Raw genomic sequence first — 22,404 nt, 5'->3', positions numbered from 1 at the left:
TACTTGCAACTCCTGGACAGAGGACAAGGGTGATCAAGAAGCCGAGAGGGTCCATTGGTTTCGGGCCCAATGCGTGGTAGTAGCTGAATCATGGATCACAAACACAGAACTCAGTTCCTGAGGACGGCTGCAATGAGACAACCCACCATGTACTCCTACATGGCCTCTCACCGCTACCTTTACCAAATCGTGTTCACACACTTAGCTCTCACACAGTAGGACATGTTCACACGCCTCTGATTCATCCCCGATGAATCAGACCTGACTCAACTCTAAGCAGTAGCAGGCATGACAAACAAACATGAATGAGTAGGCACATCAGGGCTCAAACAACTCCTACTCATGCTAGTGGGTTTCATCTATTTACTGTGGAATGACAGGTCATGCAGAGGATAAATGGGTTCAGCTACCGCAGCAAGTAACGATATGTCGTTGTTGTCCTAATGCAGTAAAAGAGAGCAGGAGCGAGAGAGTAGGATTGTATCGGAATGAACAAGGGGGTTTTGCTTGCCTGGCACTTCTGAAGATAACATTGAGTCTTCATCAGTGTCAACGATCACATCATCGGTATCACGTCTATCGAGAGGGGACAAATACCGGCAACACAGAAGGGAACACAATCAATGCAATGCACAATATGATGCATGATCATGACATGGCAAAATGAATGTGTTTTGGGCTAATGCAACTAAAACCAGATTAAATGAAGTTGGTTTGAATATAAAATTCAAATTCAAACTCCATATGTGATTATTTAAATGCCCTTTAATTGATTTGTGCTAAACAGCACCTATAAGTTGCTCTAACATGCATGAAAATGGTACAGATGGATTCCTTGAATTTTTCTGATAATTTTTCATATATAAATTATTTAATTTGGAGTTACGGTTAATTTTCTATGATTTATTGAAGTTTTAGGCATTTTCTGGAATTTTCTGAATATAATAAAATAAACTAAATTCCAGAAAATGAATATTGCGTCAGCATGACGTTGGCATGGCGTCAGCAGGTCAACAGGGCGCCTCCAGGTCAAACCTGACGTGTGGGGGCCACACGTCAGTGACACAGGAGCTATTCCCGGTCAAACCCAGCGCTGACTGGGGTTTGACCAGGGGTGGGGCCCGCTGTCAGTGGCCTAGTGGGTGATTAGCGGGGTAGTTAGTCCCTAATGACCGGCCACATCAGCTCCTGCCGGAGTTTCGCCGGCGGCGACCATTCCGCACGGCGGGGGAACGCCGGACTTGCGCTAGGGGCATCGGATCGACGCGCCAAGGGCACCAGGAGGTAGCCCGCGCCCGTGTGCATCTAGGGGAACCAACGGGAGGTGCGGGGGTGGCCGGGGTTCGCCGGAGGCGAGCTCGCGGCGGCGCCGGAGTTCGGTGAGTGCGGGGCTGACGCTGTGGTGCACGGGAGGGCGAGATAGGATAGGCGTTAGACTCCTGGTGGCTTCCTGAGTGCGGTGACACGCTCCGAGACGAGCTCAAGCGGCTGTAGTGACGGCGGTGACGAGGTCAGCGGCGGCCGGAGTTCGGCCGCGGGGAGCTATGGCCTAGAGCTCGCAAACGCGAGGGGAGAGAGAGGGGTTCTGCACGGAGGCTCACCGCGGAGCTGTAGGGAGGGTCAGTGGGCTCGGGGGCGCGCCGGAGTGGCCGAATTCGACGGAGATGGCCGGCGGGTCCGAGGTAGAAGACGACGGCGATGGAGGCGATGCAGGGGCTCCCGCGGTGTGCTTCTCGGCGAGGAGGAAGAGGGGGTCGGGGCGGATCTCCTGGGTACTTCGGGTGGCAGTGAGGAGCACGGTGGCTACGGCGAACGGCATCGGCGAAGACGAGCTCCGCTCGGGCGCGTGCAGGGAGAGAGCAGAGGAGGGAACGGGGTCCAGGGGAAGAGAGGGAGGGCTGGACGGCTCCGGGCGGCTGCGTGGCGTCTCGACGCATGGATAGGCTCGAAGGGGAGGCCTCCAGCGCGAAGCAGGAGGTGGCCGGCGTCGACGCGCGCCACGCCTCGCCTCTGCTCGTCCTCCTGGCAGAGGAGGAAGAGGACAAAGGAGGAGGAGGTGGGCTGGGCCGGCTGGGGGAACTGGGCCGGCTCTGGTGGCTGCGCGGGTAAGGCCAGGTAAGTGGCCCAGGTGGCCTCTCTCCCCTTTTATTTTTGTTTTGTTTTATTTTTTTCTATTTCTGCAATTTGTTTTTGATTTGTTTTAAATATCAAATCATTTTATAAAATCCTGGAAATAAATATGGGTGCTTTCTGAATTATTCCAGTGACCCTTATCAATTTCCAACATTTATTTGAGCATTTAAAATATTTATAGTATTTAAATGCCCAAGGTCAAATACAATATGATTTAATTCAAAAATCCAAAAATGACCTAAGGATATATTCATCATTTTTGGCAGAGGTTTCCACCTTAACCAGAAATCATGAACTTTTCTTAGGGGCCTTTTGGGTTTATTGAAAAGATTTTAACTTACCCTAGTTGAGTTGATTTAATGCTAGGGTTTGAGCAATCCCCATTTCAAGTTCATTCAAAAGTTAAACATGATGCACACAGAAGTCTAGCCTAGTGCATTACCAGAAGCTAGGGATGTGACAACTCACCCCCACTAAACAAGAATCTCGTCTCGAGATTCAAGCGTAGGGTAAGGTGAAAGGTAAACGCAACTAGTATAATCTTCACGATCCAGGTTGCACTTCATAGAAACGTTGATTCGATCACCATCTTTGTCTTGTCGTCTTGCTCTAAGAAATCCTGCCAACATGACCTAGAGGGAAAGAGACTCTAGAAGGGTCGATCTTCTCGAAGATCGAACAACTCACGGAATGAGACATAGCAACATCTCTTGAGCTGGGAGACGAAGCACAGATTTGAAGAAATGGAGTGGAACAGATGACGAAGGTTCACTAGGTAGACAACGATTCCACGCTTAAGAAGGTGGTAAACGATTGCCAACGTAGCGAAGAGTTGAGTTGCCATGATACCACGACGAAACATCCTGGAGGAAGGTGATCGTAGAGTATTACCTTAAGTGGCAAAAAGAATTACTTTTGATTCAGAGATCATTGAAACTCTTCATACCAGCATAAGGCAATTCACAACGATCGTTTGGAGGGGGTCTGTAGAATGGCATACTCGGACTTGGATGATGTGGATTACCTTGTTGAAGACAACGTAATGGATGAATTTGCTTATCACCGGAGGTGGAAGAGACCCATGGTAGAACGGCACATTGGCGGTGCAAGCTGGGAACAAAATGCAAATGAATGATTCTGGTAACTGAGGAAGAACCCAACAATAAAGAGTGAATTCACTGTTGGAGTGGTTATAGCATAACCGAAGGGACTAGGAGCAATCCCGGTTAGTGCCGGCGATAACACCTAACGCTTGTGCGTGCTCTCAAGAACTTGAGCAATTCCATAATCATCAAGGTTTTACCAACATCCGTGTCAAGGGTCCGATAACACAACTCACTACCATGATGAATGGTGATGGAGGATGCAGATGCAAAGGAAGATAACACCTTCTCAGATTTCACCCTTGGCGGGGCCAAGGAAATAAAATCTGGATGATCGACTGAGAGACATTTAGCACTCCGCTTCTAATGTTCTCCTTGATGTGCTAGTGTAACCCATTCATAGATATGGTTTGATATCTAGAACATCAAGTAAAAGGTCGGACTTCGGGATCTCAAAATCCATAGGGCAACTAGGGAGTAAATCCTACGAAATCCCTATGGGGGGGTGGCCAATTCCATCAAATAGGATACTATAATAATAGGTCTACCGGATGGGTGTGTTGGCCACGACATCCACCTTACCGGTTATCGAGAGACCAATATTATAGTTCTTGGGAAATGTTCCAACCCATCATATCTGCCTAAGATTCAGATCTGGTTGGTGTCAGGATATTCCAGACTCATCGAGTCTGGGAAGGAAAACAAAAGTTTGCAACACAAATCGACGAGATGACGTTGCGAGATTCTCGGGGAATGAACTACGATAGTAAGCTCCAAAACATGAGTTGGTTCTGCTACAAACATGTGAACACGTTGTCTCAGACAAGCATGACCACGAAGTAGTCTTATAATAAAACACTACCGAGTTCAGGAGGGGAAACCATCATTAATGACATCGAAGTCTCCACGCGTGGAAATCCAAAGAGTTCACCTTGGACAGACTCCTTTATCTTTGAACAACTCAATCAGTGGCTTGGTGTGCTAGGATATACATATAGCATGGAGGTTGCAAATCTCCAGACCACAGAATACTTCGCACGTGTGCATGACTGATTTGGGATGATTCCAAAGGAGGCAAAAACATGCTTTCTCGAATTCACGTCGGCAACTTACATCAAATGCACGTGAATCAAAGGAAGTCACTTCTTTTATCCAAACATATACTTCATGAACGGGCATGAAGTAAATGCTTTCAAAAGTTTCCAACACTAACTTAATGTTCAACAACATCATGGAGGAGATAAGAATGTTGTCAATGGGCTCAACAACAACTCATCAGAATTTCCATATCACTGGACTTCCACCATCGTGTGAACACGGTGATAGCATTGGTCAGCCCCAAAGATATAATGGTGTATGCTCGAGGGATCAACCACGAGTAAGACAACATTACGAACATCGTTGGTTCTGACTTGATTTGACGATAGCCCACACTCAAATCAAAGGATTGATAAGACAATAGGTCCAGCAACTGATCACAGGGACTAATCGATGAAGATATCATCTTTCTTCAATACACACTACACAAGAATATCCCTTTGGAACGAACTAAGTCAGGCAAGCTTTTATCTTCCAACCCTCCAAGTTATTGTCTAGCTTAACCAACTAGCTCAGGGATATCTAACACCGATTCTTGGAGAGAAGGTGGTTCACAAGAAACCAACTTGATCACGAACTCAACATAGCGGTCAGGTGACAACCCGGTAACACCTCCAAGAAGATATTTGGAAAGTCACGAACCACCGGTATGTTACTAAGCTCGAGAACAATCTTGCTTTTGAGGGCAAGACGATATGATCAAATGAGTGAGGACTTGACAAGATCCTAACTCATCAATCGAAGGGTGCACCGAAATAAGGACTAGGTAGCACGATCAGTCTTAGAAGGATGATTCGAAAACCAACATACTAAGAATGAAATTATTATCCTTTAACTACCAAGCAACAGAGTTGCTAGCAGTATTGATTTCACACATCACAATTCATTTGTCGGTATTCCGGTTGCATCAACACGAGGGCCGAGGAATGAACAGTGATGGCAAGAAGTATCACTGTACCAAGAGTTCATGGGATGGTGTGCAATTCCTATAATAATCTCGATATAAAATATGTAATACTCCAAGGTAGAGCAGAACCAAAAGCTGGATTGGCATTTGATCTGCGGAATACAACTACTTTGACCCAATCCTAGATATGGATGAGGTACTGGAGTTTGTTTCTCCTAGTCATTCTGCAATAGAATGGCTTGACGGATCACAAGAGTAATAGGCATCGATAAACGAATGCATGCATACTCTTGATATCAATTGATAGACGAGAGTCAGAATGCAACTAAAGAGAACAACTCAAAGGAACATATAACTTTCTGAGTTGTGGATGCATAGATTAGTATGTCGAACCAAGTTCAACATGTTTCTTCCGGATAACCCATGCAGAAAGGTAGAACTGGCAGAGTCACAATATATAATGGAGAACTCCTCAAGAGTACTCTAATTGTGATCTTTTGATCCAATAAACATCTGCCATGAATGGTTCATGGTAATTGGAAGAAGGATGTACCACGAACTTCAAGGACTATCGCAAAGGTTACTAATATCCTAAAGGCACTAGCAATTACTATCAACATGAAGTAGGTAGAGTGAATCTCGGGTTCAAAGCCCAAGGAGTAGAATACCTACTACTAAGTAGCATCACGGGATGCTTTCGAGAATGATGGCCAGAATCATCACACTGGGAACACAAATCATGGCTAGACCACCAGATGATCCCCTAAGCACTTAGGGTCATAATAATAATTCCAACATATATGTCGAGGCAATAATTACCTCAACACACCGATTAGTGTAGTTAATCTGGCCCATGGGAACATCGGAAACAGAAGGAAGGGATTTGCAAATGCATCGGACTATTTAGAAACCTGGGATGACTCGGACAGCATAACGGCTGTAAATGCTCAGAAAAGATTTGAGACATTCACAAAAATGGTGGCATAACCACTCAGAAGCACAATATCAAGGTTTCGAGATCAACAATTAGCATACGGAAGTAGAAACTAAACTCAAGCTTAGAACCATCAATCCTACAAGTCTGCAGATTAGTAACACGTGATCCTGATAGAAAGAAGAGATAGCCTAGTTCTTAATCCCCGCAGGAAAGATAAGATGACTCAGATCAGAAGGGCATGAGGTATAAGGAGTAAAAGAGCCTTACGTTCCATCCCACAATCAATTCCCTTATATAACTAAAGAATTTCTAAACTCAACTTCGACCAGTTTGGCTTGGTAATCCTACAGGCAGTCAAGCTCTGATACCAACGCTGTCAGGACCCCGACTCGATGTCACATCGATCTAGCCAGTAACACTTCATATCACTTTGCGGCCTCACGCACGGTGTTCCCACGGGTGTCGCCTTACCTTTGCCCGGGACCGTTTGCGCCTTTTGGCTCACGTATATGATAGTGTCGCTAGCATCCATATGATAAAGAGCCCGGGCTGACATGACTAGTCGTAAACCCAAAGTGGCACAGACTTACAGGGACAGGCATCCATGACCCAGCTTCGAACGTGTCGGTCATCAGCAAGTGGGTCCGGGCTGTAGCACTGGGCTAGCAGGACTCCGGTAAACCGGGCTGTAGCGGGCTAACAGGACTCCGGTACTCAAAGCGTGACATTTCCCCGAAGGGACAGACACAGGAACGAAGAAGGACACATGCCGGCCAGCCTAAGTGTTCCGGAGCAGTAGCAAGCTACCATGGCTCAGCGGTAACACTAGGAGACATTTCCCGGTAAGAGAGGCTACTAAAGATAAACAACTAGATAGTCAGATCCCACACATACCAAGCATTTCAATCACACACACAATATGCTCGATATGTGCAAATACAACGAAGCATCACAACATGACTCTACGACACAAGTACTTTATTCATTAGGCTCCGAGGAGCGAGATATTACAAACATGGGTCTCATGACCCAACACTCAGAGCATACAAGTCAAAGCACAAGCGGAAGCTATCATGTCTGAGTACAGACATCTATAAATGAAAAAGGCTGAGAAGCCTGACTATCTATCAGATCCTGCCGGGGCACAAGATCGTAGCTGAGGTATCAAGCTAAACGTTGAAGTCCACGTGAAACTACTAGCGAGACCGAAGTCTCTCTGCAAAAACATAAAATAGGCAAACGTGAGTACAAATGTACCCAGCAAGACTTACATCAGATCTATCTACATATGCCTCATTATCAACAAAGGGGATGGTGGAGTTTGACTGCAGCAAGCCAGCTTTGACTCGGTGGCTATCCTAAACTACGACTGCAATGTAACTCTTTTGAGGTGGCGCACACGAGTCCACATATTCACCATATCAATACACCACTATGGAATCGCTCCCGTCTCCCTACGAGAACGCCATCCATAGCACTCACGCTTATCTTGCGTATTTTAGAGTATCCACTTTCACTTGTCTATGAACTGATATAAGCAACCCAGAAGTCCTTTTCCGTGGACACGGCTATTCGAATAGATTAGGTTAACCCTGCAGGGGTGTACTTCTTCACACACGCTCTCACCACTTACCGCCGTTTACACGACATGTACTCGGCAACCTTCAAGCGGAAGCCCAACGTGGGTGTCGGCCACGGCCTGCCTAAACACTCAAGTCTCTAGTCCAGGTTTATCGCCTATTCGGGTTCCATCCATGAGGAGATCCGGCCGGAGTTTCGCTCACAGCCCCAAACGATGTGTACAGGGTTCCGTGACACCAAACGGGTGCCCGGTTTACCCGGCCACGTGCCTACCGCATCACAGCCCACCCCTACGGTCAGCGCTGTCCACGGCCTCCAGCATACTACAAACACCAGAAACTACTTGCAACTCCTGGACAGAGGACAAGGGTGATCAAGAAGCCGAGAGGGTCCATTGGTTTCGGGCCCAATGCGTGGTAGTAGCTGAATCATGGATCACAAACACAGAACTCAGTTCCTGAGGACGGCTGCAATGAGACAACCCACCATGTACTCCTACATGGCCTCTCACCGCTACCTTTACCAAATCGTGTTCACACACTTAGCTCTCACACAGTAGGACATGTTCACACGCCTCTGATTCATCCCCGATGAATCAGACCTGACTCAACTCTAAGCAGTAGCAGGCATGACAAACAAACATGAATGAGTAGGCACATCAGGGCTCAAACAACTCCTACTCATGCTAGTGGGTTTCATCTATTTACTGTGGAATGACAGGTCATGCAGAGGATAAATGGGTTCAGCTACCGCAGCAAGTAACGATATGTCGTTGTTGTCCTAATGCAGTAAAAGAGAGCAGGAGCGAGAGAGTAGGATTGTATCGGAATGAACAAGGGGGTTTTGCTTGCCTGGCACTTCTGAAGATAACATTGAGTCTTCATCAGTGTCAACGATCACATCATCGGTATCACGTCTATCGAGAGGGGACAAATACCGGCAACACAGAAGGGAACACAATCAATGCAATGCACAATATGATGCATGATCATGACATGGCAAAATGAATGTGTTTTGGGCTAATGCAACTAAAACCAGATTAAATGAAGTTGGTTTGAATATAAATTCAAATTCAAACTCCATATGTGATTATTTAAATGCCCTTTAATTGATTTGTGCTAAACAGCACCTATAAGTTGCTCTAACATGCATGGAAATGGTACAGATGGATTCCTTGAATTTTTCTGATAATTTTTCATATATAAATTATTTAATTTGGAGTTACGGTTAATTTTCTATGATTTATTGAAGTTTTAGGCATTTTCTGGAATTTTCTGAATATAATAAAATAAACTAAATTCCAGAAAATGAATATTGCGTCAGCATGACGTTGGCATGACGTCAGCAGGTCAACAGGGCGCCTCCAGGTCAAACCTGACGTGTGGGGGCCACACGTCAGTGACACAGGAGCTAATCCCGGTCAAACCCAGCGCTGACTGGGGTTTGACCAGGGGTGGGGCCCGCTGTCAGTGGCCTAGTGGGTGATTAGCGGGGTAGTTAGTCCCTAATGACCGGCCACATCAGCTCCTGCCGGAGTTTCGCCGGCGGCGACCATTCCGCACGGCGGGGGAACGCCGGACTTGCGCTAGGGGCATCGGATCGACGCGCCAAGGGCACCAGGAGGTAGCCCGCGCCCGTGTGCATCTAGGGGAACCAAGGGGAGGTGCGGGGGTGGCCGGGGTTCGCCGGAGGCGAGCTCGCGGCGGCGCCGGAGTTCGGTGAGTGCGGGGCTGACGCTGTGGTGCACGGGAGGGCGAGATAGGATAGGCGTTAGACTCCTGGTGGCTTCCTGAGTGCGGTGACACGCTCCGAGACGAGCTCAAGCGGCTGTAGTGACGGCGGTGACGAGGTCAGCGGCGGCCGGAGTTCGGCCGCGGCGGAGCTATGGCCTAGAGCTCGCAAACGCGAGGGGAGAGAGAGGGGTTCTGCACGGAGGCTCACCGCGGAGCTGTAGGGAGGGTCAGTGGGCTCGGGGGCGCGCCGGAGTGGCCGAATTCGACAGAGATGGCCGGCGGGTCCGAGGTAGAAGACGACGGCGATGGCGGCGATGCAGGGGCTCCCGCGGTGTGCTTCTCGGCGAGGAGGAAGAGGGGGTCGGGGCGGATCTCCTGGGTACTTCGGGTGGCAGTGAGGAGCACGGTGGCTACGGCGAACGGCATCGGCGACGACGAGCTCCGCTCGGGCGCGTGCAGGGAGAGAGCAGAGGAGGGAACGGGGTCCAAGGGAAGAGAGGGAGGGCTGGACGGCTCCGGGCGGCTGCGTGGCGTCTCCACGCATGGATAGGCTCGAAGGGGAGGCCTCCAGCGCGAAGCAGGAGGTGGCCGGCGTCGAAGCGCGCCATGCCTCGCCTCTGCTCGTCCTCCTGGCAGAGGAGGAAGAGGACAAAGGAGGAGGAGGTGGGCTGGGCCGGCTGGGGGAACTGGGCCGGCTCTGGTGGCTGCGCGGGTAAGGCCAGGTAAGTGGCCCAGGTGGCCTCTCTCCCCTTTTATTTTTGTTCTGTTTTATTTTTTTCTATTTCTGCAATTTGTTTTTGATTTGTTTTAAATATCAAATCATTTTATAAAATCCTGGAAATAAATATGGGTGCTTTCTGAATTATTCCAGTGACCCTTATCAATTTCCAACATTTATTTGAGCATTTAAAATATTTATAGTATTTAAATGCCCAAGGTCAAATACAATATGATTTAATTCAAAAATCCAAAAATGACCTAAGGATATATTCATCATTTTTGGCAGAGGTTTCCACCTTAACCAGAAATCATGAACTTTTCTTAGGGGCCTTTTGGGTTTATTGAAAAGATTTTAACTTACCCTAGTTGAGTTGATTTAATGCTAGGGTTTGAGCAATCCCCATTTCAAGTTCATTCAAAAGTTAAACATGATGCACACAGAAGTCTAGCCTAGTGCATTACCAGAAGCTAGGGATGTGACACAATTCATGCTTAGATGCAAAAGGTCTCGAGATGAAACAATGCGATGCACCAGTGTCAAAAAGAACTTTTGCAGGAATATTGTTAACAGGAAGGTTACCCATGATGACATCTGACGAGTCCTCCGCCTAAGCTGCGTTCATCATGTTGACCTTGGTGTGCTTGGGATTATGCTTGACCACAGCGGTGCTGGCAGATCTCACAGGAGGAGGAGGAGGAAGACGCCTCTGATTGAAGCATTTGTTGGCATAGTGACCCTTCTGCTGACACTTGTTGCACGTGACCTCCGAGAGCGGACGGTGATACGGAGCACTTGGCCTTGGAGCATGAGACGAAGTCTTGTTCTGGAAGCCTGGGTTGGGTGGGTGGGAAGATCCATTGCCACCTTTGCTCTTCTGCTGATAAAGCTGACGGAACGGAGGAGGAGGCAACCAATACTTTTGCTGCTTAGTAGCCACTTGAGTTGAGGAAGAAGGAGTTGCATCTCTGACTCGCTTCTTGGAAGCATCACACTTGAGTTGAGCAGTCTCTTGTTTCAGTGCCATGTTGTAAAACTCATCGTACTTCTGAGGCTCGAAAAGCATGAGAGCAAGTTGGAGATCTTCTCTGAGGAAACCTCTGAACTGATATATCATGCTCTTCTCATCAGGGACGTCCTGCTTGGCGAAACGAGCGAGCTTCTGGAACATGATGTTATACTGGTAAACAGACAAGATGCCTTGCTTCAGGTTGCGGGATTCCTCACGCTTGCTCTCAACAACACTCTGAGGAATGTGGTGAGCTTTGAAGTCTTGACGGAATTCATCCTAGGTAATCACACGGCCTCCTCTGGAATCTTTGTATTGCTGAAACCATTCTGCAGCTTGGTCTTTGAGTTGGAACGAGGCAAACTTGACAAAGTCCTCAGGCCTGACGTTGCTGCACTCGAAATGCTTGCAGATATCCATGAGCCAATCATCAGCGTCTGTTGCCTTGACACAGTTGCTGAAGGTCTTTGGCTGGTTAGCGAGGAACTGGTTGAGTGTAGCAAACTGATTCTGATTGTTGCCATGGCCTTGGTTCCCTTGGTTGCGCTCTTGCAGAAATTGCATGATCAGCTGCGTGTTTGCATTGGTAGTAGCCATCACAGCTTGCCATGCCTTCGGAGGTGGAGGTGGTGGTCGTGGATCCAGATTCGGAGTCGTGCGCATTGGAGGAGCCATCCTGAAGAGGGCGATATCCATTAGCATCTTGACAGACATATATTCAAGCTGAATCAAATGGATAGAAATTGCAACATATAGTCTACACATCCGAACAAAATGAACGAATGCATTCCAATTGAAATGGTCACACTTCCATAAATTGAGAAGCCACTTAGATAGAGGTAGAAGAAATAAAACAACAAGGTACGGACATGAACAAATACTTGGTGAGGATTACCCAATCACAAACCAAATATTCGCGGAGGAAATACTAGAGCTACAAGAATTCCCACCTATGAAACTCCCGAAATTCTCCCGGTTATGCAATCAGGTGTTGGGGATACAGGGAAAGCATAATATCTCACCCAAAGCTAGAAAAATCCTACATCCAGCTGTATCCATCCTTCAACACATAACCAAGAAACCTTCGAAAATCATTTACTTCAACCTTCGAAAAGCATCCGTTATATGAGTTATGGCGATACTCCCGAACTCCCACCCCAGTACTGGGTGGCGTCGAGGTTATCTCACCAACAACTGCATAAAAGAGATTTCCGATGTCGGCGAAACTTAGGTATTCCAGAATTGCAACGATAAAATTGTGACGACAACACCTCGGAGATCAACTCCCCGGCACAATGCCACAACCCCTAAATGTCAGGAGGCACCAAGAACAATGTTCTCGTCACAAAACCATCGGAACGATTCCAAGATACCCGCGTGATCCTAATTTTTTTAGTGAAATTTGAGAAGAGAAGAGTCAAAACTCTATGTCAGGATGCCTCACCAGAGCGACGAAGGGACTGAGGAGTAGAAATAATCCTACTCTCCGATATATATAATCCTAAATGACTCAAAACATTTTTCTAGACTCAACAACGCCAACGATTCGATCAAGCAGGGGGCTCCTAAGGTCGGGGAAGGCTCTGATTACCAACTTGTAAAGCCCTCGATGCGGCTATATCTCCCACGTGTCGAAGCACGACTTAGAGGCATAACCGCATTGAAAGCAATGTCGCAAGTGAGGTAATCTTCACAATAACCCATGTAATAAATAAGGGGAAAGATACATAGTTGGCTTACACTCGCCACGTCACACAAATAGCATAAATATCATTACATTCATTCAGTTACACTCAAGGTCCGACTACGGAACCAAAAGGAAGATAAACCACAAAAGCAACAATGTCCGCGATCGCCCCAACTGGGCACCACTACTGATCGTCTGGAAAGGAAACGTAGTATCGTCCTGAGTCCTCATCGAACTCCCACTTGAGCTCAGTTGAATCACCTGGAGTGGTATCATCGGTCCCTGCATCTGGTTTTGGAAGTAATCTGTAAGTCACGGGGACTCATCAATCTCACACCCTCGCGATCAAGACTATTTAAGCTTACAGGAAGGGTAAAAGGTATGATGTGGAGCTGCAGCAAGCGACTAGCATATATGGTGGCTAACATACGCAAATGAGAGCGAGAAGAGGAGGCAAAGGCATGATCGATGAACTATGATCAAGAAGTGATCCTAGAACAACCTACATTCAATCATAACACGAGGCCGTGTTCTCTTCCCGGACTCCGCCGAAAAGAGACCATCACGGCCACACACTCTGTTTATTCATTTTAATTAAGGTAATCTTTAGGTTTTCTACAATCGGACATTAACAAATTCCCATCTGCCCATAACCATGGGTACGGCTTTCGAAAGTTCAAATACATGCAGGGGAGTCCCAACTTAGCCCATCACAAGCTCTCATGGTCAACGAAGGATATTCCTTCTCCCAAGACAATCCGATCAGACTCGGAATCCTGGTTACAAGACATCTTGACAATGGTAAAACAAGTCCAGCCACACCACCCGAATGTGCCGACAAATCCCGATAGGAGCTGCACATATCTCGTTCTCAGGGCACACTGGATAATCAATCCGTACAACTAAAACCAGCACTCGAGTTTCCCCGAGGTGGCGCTGCAAGGGGCTCTAGTTTGGACCAACACTAGAGGAGCACTGGCCCGGGGGTTTAATAAAGATGACCCTTGGGCTCCGCAAACCCAAGGGAAAAGAGGCTAGGTGGCAAACGGTAAAATCAATGTTGGGCATTGCTGGAGGAGTTTTATTCAAGGCGAACTGTCAAGGGGTTCCCATTATAACCCAACCGTGTAAGGAATGCAAAATCAAGGAACATAACACCGGTATGACGGAAACTAGGGCGGCAAGAGTGGAACAAAACACCAGGCATAAGGCCGAGCCTTCCACCCTTTACCAAGTATATAGGTGCATTAAAATAGACAAGATAAGATAATGATATCCCAATAATAAACATGTTCCAACAAGGAACAAACTCCAATCTTCACCTGCAACTAGCAACGCTATAAGAGGGGCTGAGCACATCGGTAACATGGCCAAACAACGGGTTGGTAGGACAAGGTGGGTTAGAGGTTTTACATGGCAATATGGGAGGCATGATAAGCGAATGGTAGGTATCGTAGCATAGGAATAGCAAAAGAGCGAGCATCTAGCAAGCAAAGATAGAAGTGATTTCGAGGGTATGGCCATCTTGCCTGCAAAGTTCTCTGAGTTGACTTGATCCTCGTAAGCATACTCAACAGGCTCCTCGATCACGTACTCGTCTCCCGGCTCTACCCAAAGAAAGAAACACAAGCAAAAAGAGAACAATCAACCACGTGCAATGCACAAACAACATGATGCGAAACATGTCATGATATGCGGGATGCGGTATGCGATGCATATGCATGATTTGGAAAGGAAAGATTGAACCTGGCCTCAACTTGGAAAAGCAAGAGTGCCAATGGAAAGAGGAGTTGATTTCGGTTGAAATCGATATAAAGATCACTGGAATCGGATGCACGGTTTGGAAATGACAAGCCAAACAAATATGGCACGGGCTGCGATTAACAGCACAATACCACCTAAATGCATCATAAACAACATGCTACAGCACTCCAACATGACAACAAAATACATGGCAGGGATCCACTCAAGATGCTTGACAAAATATGTACACTGAGCTACGGCTAATTCACCCAATAGCAAGTTTACACAAGCATGGCAAAAGTGCAAAAGATAACAGGTTACAGACTTGGGGAAAATAACGACATGTTAGGATTTTAACATCAGGAAGCAATGTTTAGAGCAAGGTAACCACATGCTACAGGAACATATCATGACAAAGCAAGGCATGGTATGAAGTTACTCAAAGCATACAACAAAAGTCTCTTACTGACCATAAGCCAAAAGGGATCAGAAAATACAATTGCAACCACGTGAACATTGCAATTATCGTTAACAGATTCAGACTTGTGAAAAACTGGAACATGGCAAAACAGATATCAAGTAGGCATGTTTACGAGCTCGATGCACTCACCAGCGGGCAAGACATGACAAACTAAGCATACACCCAGCAAGTAGACATGGCATGAAAGCTAAACATGGCAAGAACAACAACATAGCATGAATGGATCAACTACAACAAGCTCGGCAAAATTGCTAAACATGTTAACAATCTGTCAGGAACATTTTATAGCAAAAGTAGAGCTCGATTGACTCAATCTAGGGTGCTCCATAAATGCAAACAAAGACATGGATGTATAGAGCACCACAATATCTACAAAACATCCTTACTAATCATGCTCACAAGAGGCACGGATCACTTGGTAGCAACATGAACACATGGCATAAAAATAGTGACAGGGCAAAGACTTAGAATATTTCTATGTCCCTGAAATCAGTAACATTGAGAGGACTACTTTCCATGTTTTTGCTAGTCACCACAGATATCACAAAAATACATGGCATACACCCCTGTAAAGATGGCATGGCATACTTCAAAACTCATGTAGAGCTCAAGATCATAGCATGCACACATTAAATATGTCAAAAATGACAAAAGTGCATTTGCTGATAAGAATCTGAAACTAACATCACATAGCCCTCTTCCAACAGCATTTCGGGCACCAAGATGAGCTCAAATGAACATGATGCAATGAGATGAAATGAAGTACTCGTCGAGACGAACATTTCGATATGCTATACGCACGAATCGGAGCTACGGTTGAAGAGTTATGGCAAGTCAAAGTATGCAAAAAATATGTGGGAGAGGGGAAGAAGTCAACCTAGATCTAGGGTTTCAGATCCAGATCCGATCGGCGGGTACTGTAGCGGCGATGGATTCAAGGATGGCCGGCTGGAGTTGTGCCGGAGTTCGTCGGAGAGGGGACTTGAGGTCGCCGGACTTGCGGGCATCGACGTCGAGGCGGCGCCGGCAGATGGCGTCGGTGCGGTGGAGAGGCGAGGAGGCGCGTCGCTGCGGTCCGGTGGGTCGGCGGGTGGTGGAGCTCGCCGCCGATGAGGGTGGAAGGCGGCTCCGCGGCGGAGCAGTGCGGGAGGCGCGGGCGGCGATGCATCTGCGTGGCGGCGAAGACGGTTCGGGCCGCGGGGGCCCGAGTCGGGGTCGGCGGGCCTCGGTGCGGGGACGGCCAGCATCGCCACGTGGCAGCGCCCTATTGGCGCGGGGCGGCAGCGGCTGCGGTGTCCGGCACGGCGGACATGTCCGGCTCTCGACGGGGGAAGTTTGCTAGGGTTAGGGGGGAAGAGACCCGGCATTTTCGGGGAAAGACCTATATATAGAGGTAGAGGGAGCTAGGAGGCTCCAAATTGAGTACGGTTTGCGGCCACGCGATTGTGATCGAACGGCCTAGGTGGTGGAAGAGGTTTAGGTGGGTTTTGGTCCACTTTGGAAGGGTGTTGGGCTGCAACACACATGAGGCCTTTTCGGTCCCTCGGTTAACCGTTGGAGTATCAAACGAAGTCCAAATGACACGAAACTTGACAAGCGGTCTACCGGTAGTAAACCAAGGCCGCATGACAAGTCTTGGTCCAATTCGAAAACGTTTAACACCCGCACATGAAAAGAGGTAGAAAGGGACACCGGAGGACATAGGAGCGCCAGAATGCAAAACGGACAACGGGGGAAAAGCTCGGATGCATGAGACAAACACGTATGCAAACGCAATGCACATGATGACATGAAAATAGATGTATGACAAAGACAAAACAACACGAAGACAAAACCCAACAACGAAGAAATAAAATAACTTAATGCCATAAATGGCAAGAGTTGGAATACAATTATGGCAAGTTACATACGGGGTGTTACATAATGTCTCACTTGTACGAAAACTGTTAGCAGAAGAACATTCGTTCTCAAGGGACCACAGAATCTCGCAACTATACTGCACACTGCATTGCTCTTGTGAGTACCTCTTGTCCTATATGACCATACTTACTTTCATAGCTATTTGATTATGTAGCATCACTGCACATGTTAGCCTCGTAATCGTCCATTTGGTGGACATTATAAGATCCGTATGGACTCTTACATAAATTTAGAATCAACCCAATGCTTTTGAAGAGGTTTAGCTCTGCAGTCCTCTTGTAAGGACTAAATGTGGTCTATCACTATACTTACATTAACAGCTACTCCCTCCGTCCCATAATATAAGAACGTTTTGTACAGTACAACAGTGTTCAAAACACTCTTGTATTATGGGAAGAGGGATTGGTTCATTTTGTAGCATTCCGCATCTTATCTCCCTCGCCCACCATTTACTAAAAAAGATCATATCTATAGTTAATCTTACCAACAAGTAGAATACACAGACAATGCCAGTGCAGAAGTGTAGCCCATTTCTCTTGTCAGTACATTTTGTCCTGTAATGCTTGTACTTCCAGGGATTGGTAGTTGATTATGTAGCATCAATCTGCATCTTATCTTCATTATCCTCTATCCCTTCCAGTATTATCATGTCTATTATTACTCTCTACAAAATGTAGAGTACAGGCAATGCTTATGAAGAAGATTCTATGCTGAAATTCTTGAGTTATCCTTCCCTTGCCATGGAGAAGGGCATTATAAAGCCGGTGTTAACTGTTAATGTAAGTTTGTCCTTCTAAATCCTTTATCCTCAACTGCTGTTTAATTTGCTCATACTCCCTATCGTTTACTGCTATTTAGTTTGCTATTTCTACCAAAATGCGTGTTCGTAAGAACCGTAAGTTCTAAGTTTTACTTGTAAAACCAAATTCCTTATTCATACCATGCACATTACTTAATACTCCCTATATGTATGCTTGTTTTTGTGGATCTATAATCCAGTGCGTGGTGAAGCAGCCCACGTTTGCACCTTGTCATCTCATGTTTTATCTTACTGATGTGGCTGATGATATGAACAACATGCCATGCACATTATCCAAAATAGATACAATGATTTTCTTTGCCCTTCATCTATGCTTGTTATGTTGACATGGTAATCCAGTAGTGTGGTGAAGCTCCCCGCATTATGAACAATGCCAAATTATGATATTGATATTTTGAACATACTCTTTATTTTCTAATTTGAAATTGGATAGAATTGATAGAACAGTTATCATCTTTGTTTATACACGTGCAAAACCTGTCATCTCTCTGCTTTGTTTCAGGGTGATATGCATGATGGCATGCACAAGTCTGCTGAAGGCTGTGAGACAAACCCAACATATATTGCAGCAAAGAATGCAAAACATCTTGAAGATAGTGAGACAACCCCATAGTCTTGTCTTGATGCAGTGTTCAAGTTACTTGAGACTAACAGTCAGACAAGCTCACATAATTCATTGTCTGAATCAGTTCGACTTCTTCAGTCCCAAGTTCTAGCAGAAAGGCATTCTGCAACTCAACTTTGATTTGAAGTCCTATGTCTAAGAAAGATTGCGGAGAACACCAATGAGAACCTCATCGCTAAACAGCTACACCTGGAAGCTATGACCGACATGCTAGGCCGGTCTCACAGCCTTGCTCAGTAGCTTGCGCAGAAGTTCCCCCGCAAGGCTAACCTTTCTTGAATTTTCTTGGAAGTGGTCTCGGTTCAGTATTATTTTGTTACGCTGCAATGGTGCCTAGGTTTGTAATCTGCTTCTTCATTGCGCTTTATGATCACTGGTGGCAAACTTCGATGCCCAGTGGATGTAATATACCTTAAATCCTTTATTGTGTAGTGTAGGTTTATTCTTAGTTACTATGCCGTAATTTCTTTATTGTATAGAGTAGGTTTGTTCTTAATTCCTACTAGTTACGCAGCAGCCCGAAATGAACCCCGTCCCATAATTGTGTGAATCAAATCACGGGCTTTTAACAGGCCAAAATTGTCTGGGTCCTTGTTTGGCCCAATCAGATATCGGCTGCGAGCAGGCCGGATGCAAACCGGGTCGTAGTTAGGCCCAACTATATGACGGGCTTTTAACAGGCCGAAATTAATATAGGGCCAAAATGTTAAAAGGGCCCTTAACAGGCCAAAACTAATATCAGGCCGAATTACTAAGTGGGCCTTTAGCAAGTGGGCCCAAAAGCATAGTGTCCAATTGACGGGTCGGATCTGATATGGGTCATAATTGAGCCCAAAGCCTCTTAAAGGTCTGGACCTGATCTGGCCCATAATTTGGCCCAGAACATGGTAGGCTTTTAACGGGTCGGATCTCATATGGGCCACTATTAGGCCCGGAGCGTGGCAGGCCATTAATGGACCGGATCAAATATGGGCCGGCATTTAGCCCAAAACATGGCAGCCAGTTAATGGGCTGGCCTACTAGGGTCCTCAAAATTTTGTGGGCCTACAGCTGGGCCAGCCCATTAATGTCAGCGAAATCTCGTGGGCCTTTAGCTGGGCCGACCCATTATGACCCGCAAGAATCTTGTGGGCCTTTACCTGGGCCGGCCCATTATGGCACACAAAAATCTTGTGGGCCTTTACCTGGGCCGGCCCATTATGGCCCACAAAATCTTGTGGGCTTTTAGCTGGGCCAGCCCATTATGGTTCGCAAAATCTCATGGGCCTTTAGCTAGGCCGGCCCATTATGGTCCGCAAAATCTTGTGGGCCTTTAGTTGGGCCGGCCCATTTAAACTTGTTGGGCTGTGCCACGTGTCGACGTATCATAGGCGCCTTCTGTCCAGTGAGTGGATGACATCTGTCCCGACGATGAGCCAACACGTGTTTCCTCTAGCCAATGATGATTTTACACGTGGAAAATCCCCATTGGTTGGGGCTGTTAACAGGTTATCGGATCCAAAACCCGACCCGATAGCTTAACGGCGTTCCGTTACGGTGGATGCCACGTGTCGGTCACCCTTGACGAAAGCAGTTCTGTGACGCGCGATTTATCGTCATGGAAGTGGACACTTCCGTGATGATAATTTTGGTAATGTCATGGAACACTTCTACGACAGCACAGGTATGACTATCTTGATTCTGTCGTAAATTTGTCATGGATGTACATGCATGACAAAAAAAGCGACCTACTGTGACAAACACGTATCATCACGGAAGTGTATTTTTTTGTATGGCTAGCTCATTTTGCTGCGATTTTCGATCTCCTTGCTCAAAGCACCTCTGACAAAACTGCTTGGGGAGATTGTTCCTTGGTATGTGACTCCTCCATTGGTCCAATTAGTTTTTGTTCTAGTGCTTTATTCATTGCAAATTTGTTCTCCCTAGGTGACCATGTTCTTGAGCTTGCATGTCAAATTTATATGGTCAAAAGTAGTTTTGACGCATGATATAGGCTCTAGGCACTTGTAGGAGTTGTTGCTATCAATATTATTGAGTTTGGTTCACTTTTATTTTGAAGTTACTAAAAATTTCAGAATTTTTCAGAAAATAATGAAGAGATTTTTGAGGGGCCCATCGAGCCGAGGCTCGAAGGAAAAGCAAAATGAAGAAGCAAATAAGCCCAAATATAATCTGCCTCGCACCACGGAGGCTCGGCCGTGTGAATGGCGTTCCGATGATTTCTTGAGAGCAGCCAGGATTTATGATGATTTTTATGAATTGGCTGAGAATGCAGGCCTCACCTCCTTCCTCCACGACCAACACGAACAGTATCTCTCACTCACCAATATCTTTGTGCAAAACTTTCATTTCCATGCTAGGAGCTCACCACCTACGGTGGAGTTTTATTTATATGATGAGCATAAGGAGATGTCACTTTATGATTTTTGTCGGGTTTGTTTGATCCCTTTCAAGGGCACAATAGAGGAACCACATCACGGCGATGTGGATGGGTTTATTGATACGATCACTGTAGGGGAAACGAGGAAGGTTTCCGATGCACGAATCACTAGCATGCATTTTCCTGTTTTACGCTACTTTGCAATATTTGCTAGTCGTTGCTTAATTGGTCGCGGAAACTATGGAAACCTTAGTGTTCTTGACATTATTATTTTGTTCCATGGTTTATTCTGTGATAACTCTGTTAGTATGGGCAGTATTATTGCTAAACGGTTAAGTCTGAACCGTACAAAGGGCCCCATCTTTGGAGGCATCTATGCTTCACGCCTAGCTGCACATTTTAACATACCTATTAGACATTATGAGAAGGAAGAAAAAATTGCTGCCCCATGTTTATTTAGATTATAAGAGTATGGTGGCACATGATTTTGTTGTTAAGAATAGGGAAGGGGAGCTTAAATACAAATTGTTCTTTGATAAACATCATCCTGAGACTATTACCCTGCCTGCTCCTTCCTTGTTTGATTTATCTGCACGCAAGTACCTTGTTCCGTTAGAGGCTATTCACGCCTACCGGAACCATACATCAGCCACAGAGCCATAGTCAGAACCACAAGTTGATACTCCACGACCGTCTAATTGCCATTGGGATCCGGAGATGATTGCCAACCAGTGGCAATCAGAGTGTTCTTCTTGTCAGTACCACCCTAACTATTACTATGGATATCCGCTAGGCCAGCCGTGGCCATAGACCAACTTAGGCCAAAAGCCTAAGCTTGGGGGAGTATGTATTTCTCACCGACATTATATTCATGTTCACACACTCATTGCTAGATGTTGGTGCTCATACTTTTTCATTGTATCATCCATGCTAGCTTACTTTCCTTTTTAAGCTTTCTTCTTGTGTGTTTAATAAACCTTAAGAAAAACCAAAAAAATAGATGTAGCTTTTAATTAGTTTACTTTCTATGCTTGTAGTAGTAATTAAAAAGAAAACCCAAAAATATTTCATGTTCTTCTTTTGCTTATTGGGAGCTTTCCTGTGTAAATAGTTTTATTTCTTTTCTTTGGGGGTCGATAGGAGAAGATCATGATTAAATTGTTGAAGTGGCTCTTATATGCATTATTGTTGATCTGACAAAAGAGCCCATACTACCTTGTCTTCTCCTATTTATTGAATGCTTGCATATTCTAGCTTAGTCCAATGCACGTGCACTATTATTATTATCCACATCGTTCGGTCGTGCAAGTGAAAGGCAATTATGACGATATATGATGGACTGATTGAGATGAGAAAAGCTGGTATGAACTCGACCTCACTTATTTTTGTAAATATGATTAGTTCATCATTCCTGATTCAGCCTATTATGAATAAACATGTTTGCAATGACAACTAGAGATCATAGTTTCTTGTGCCATGCTTGATTAGCTAGGAGCTTATAATGGTTTACATTGAGTGCCAACATGCTA

This window comes from Triticum aestivum, chromosome 4A (assembly GCF_018294505.1).
Source record: "Triticum aestivum cultivar Chinese Spring chromosome 4A, IWGSC CS RefSeq v2.1, whole genome shotgun sequence".
NCBI classification, from domain to species: Eukaryota; Viridiplantae; Streptophyta; class Magnoliopsida; order Poales; family Poaceae; genus Triticum; species Triticum aestivum.
This window is presented reverse-complemented; position numbering follows the sequence as displayed.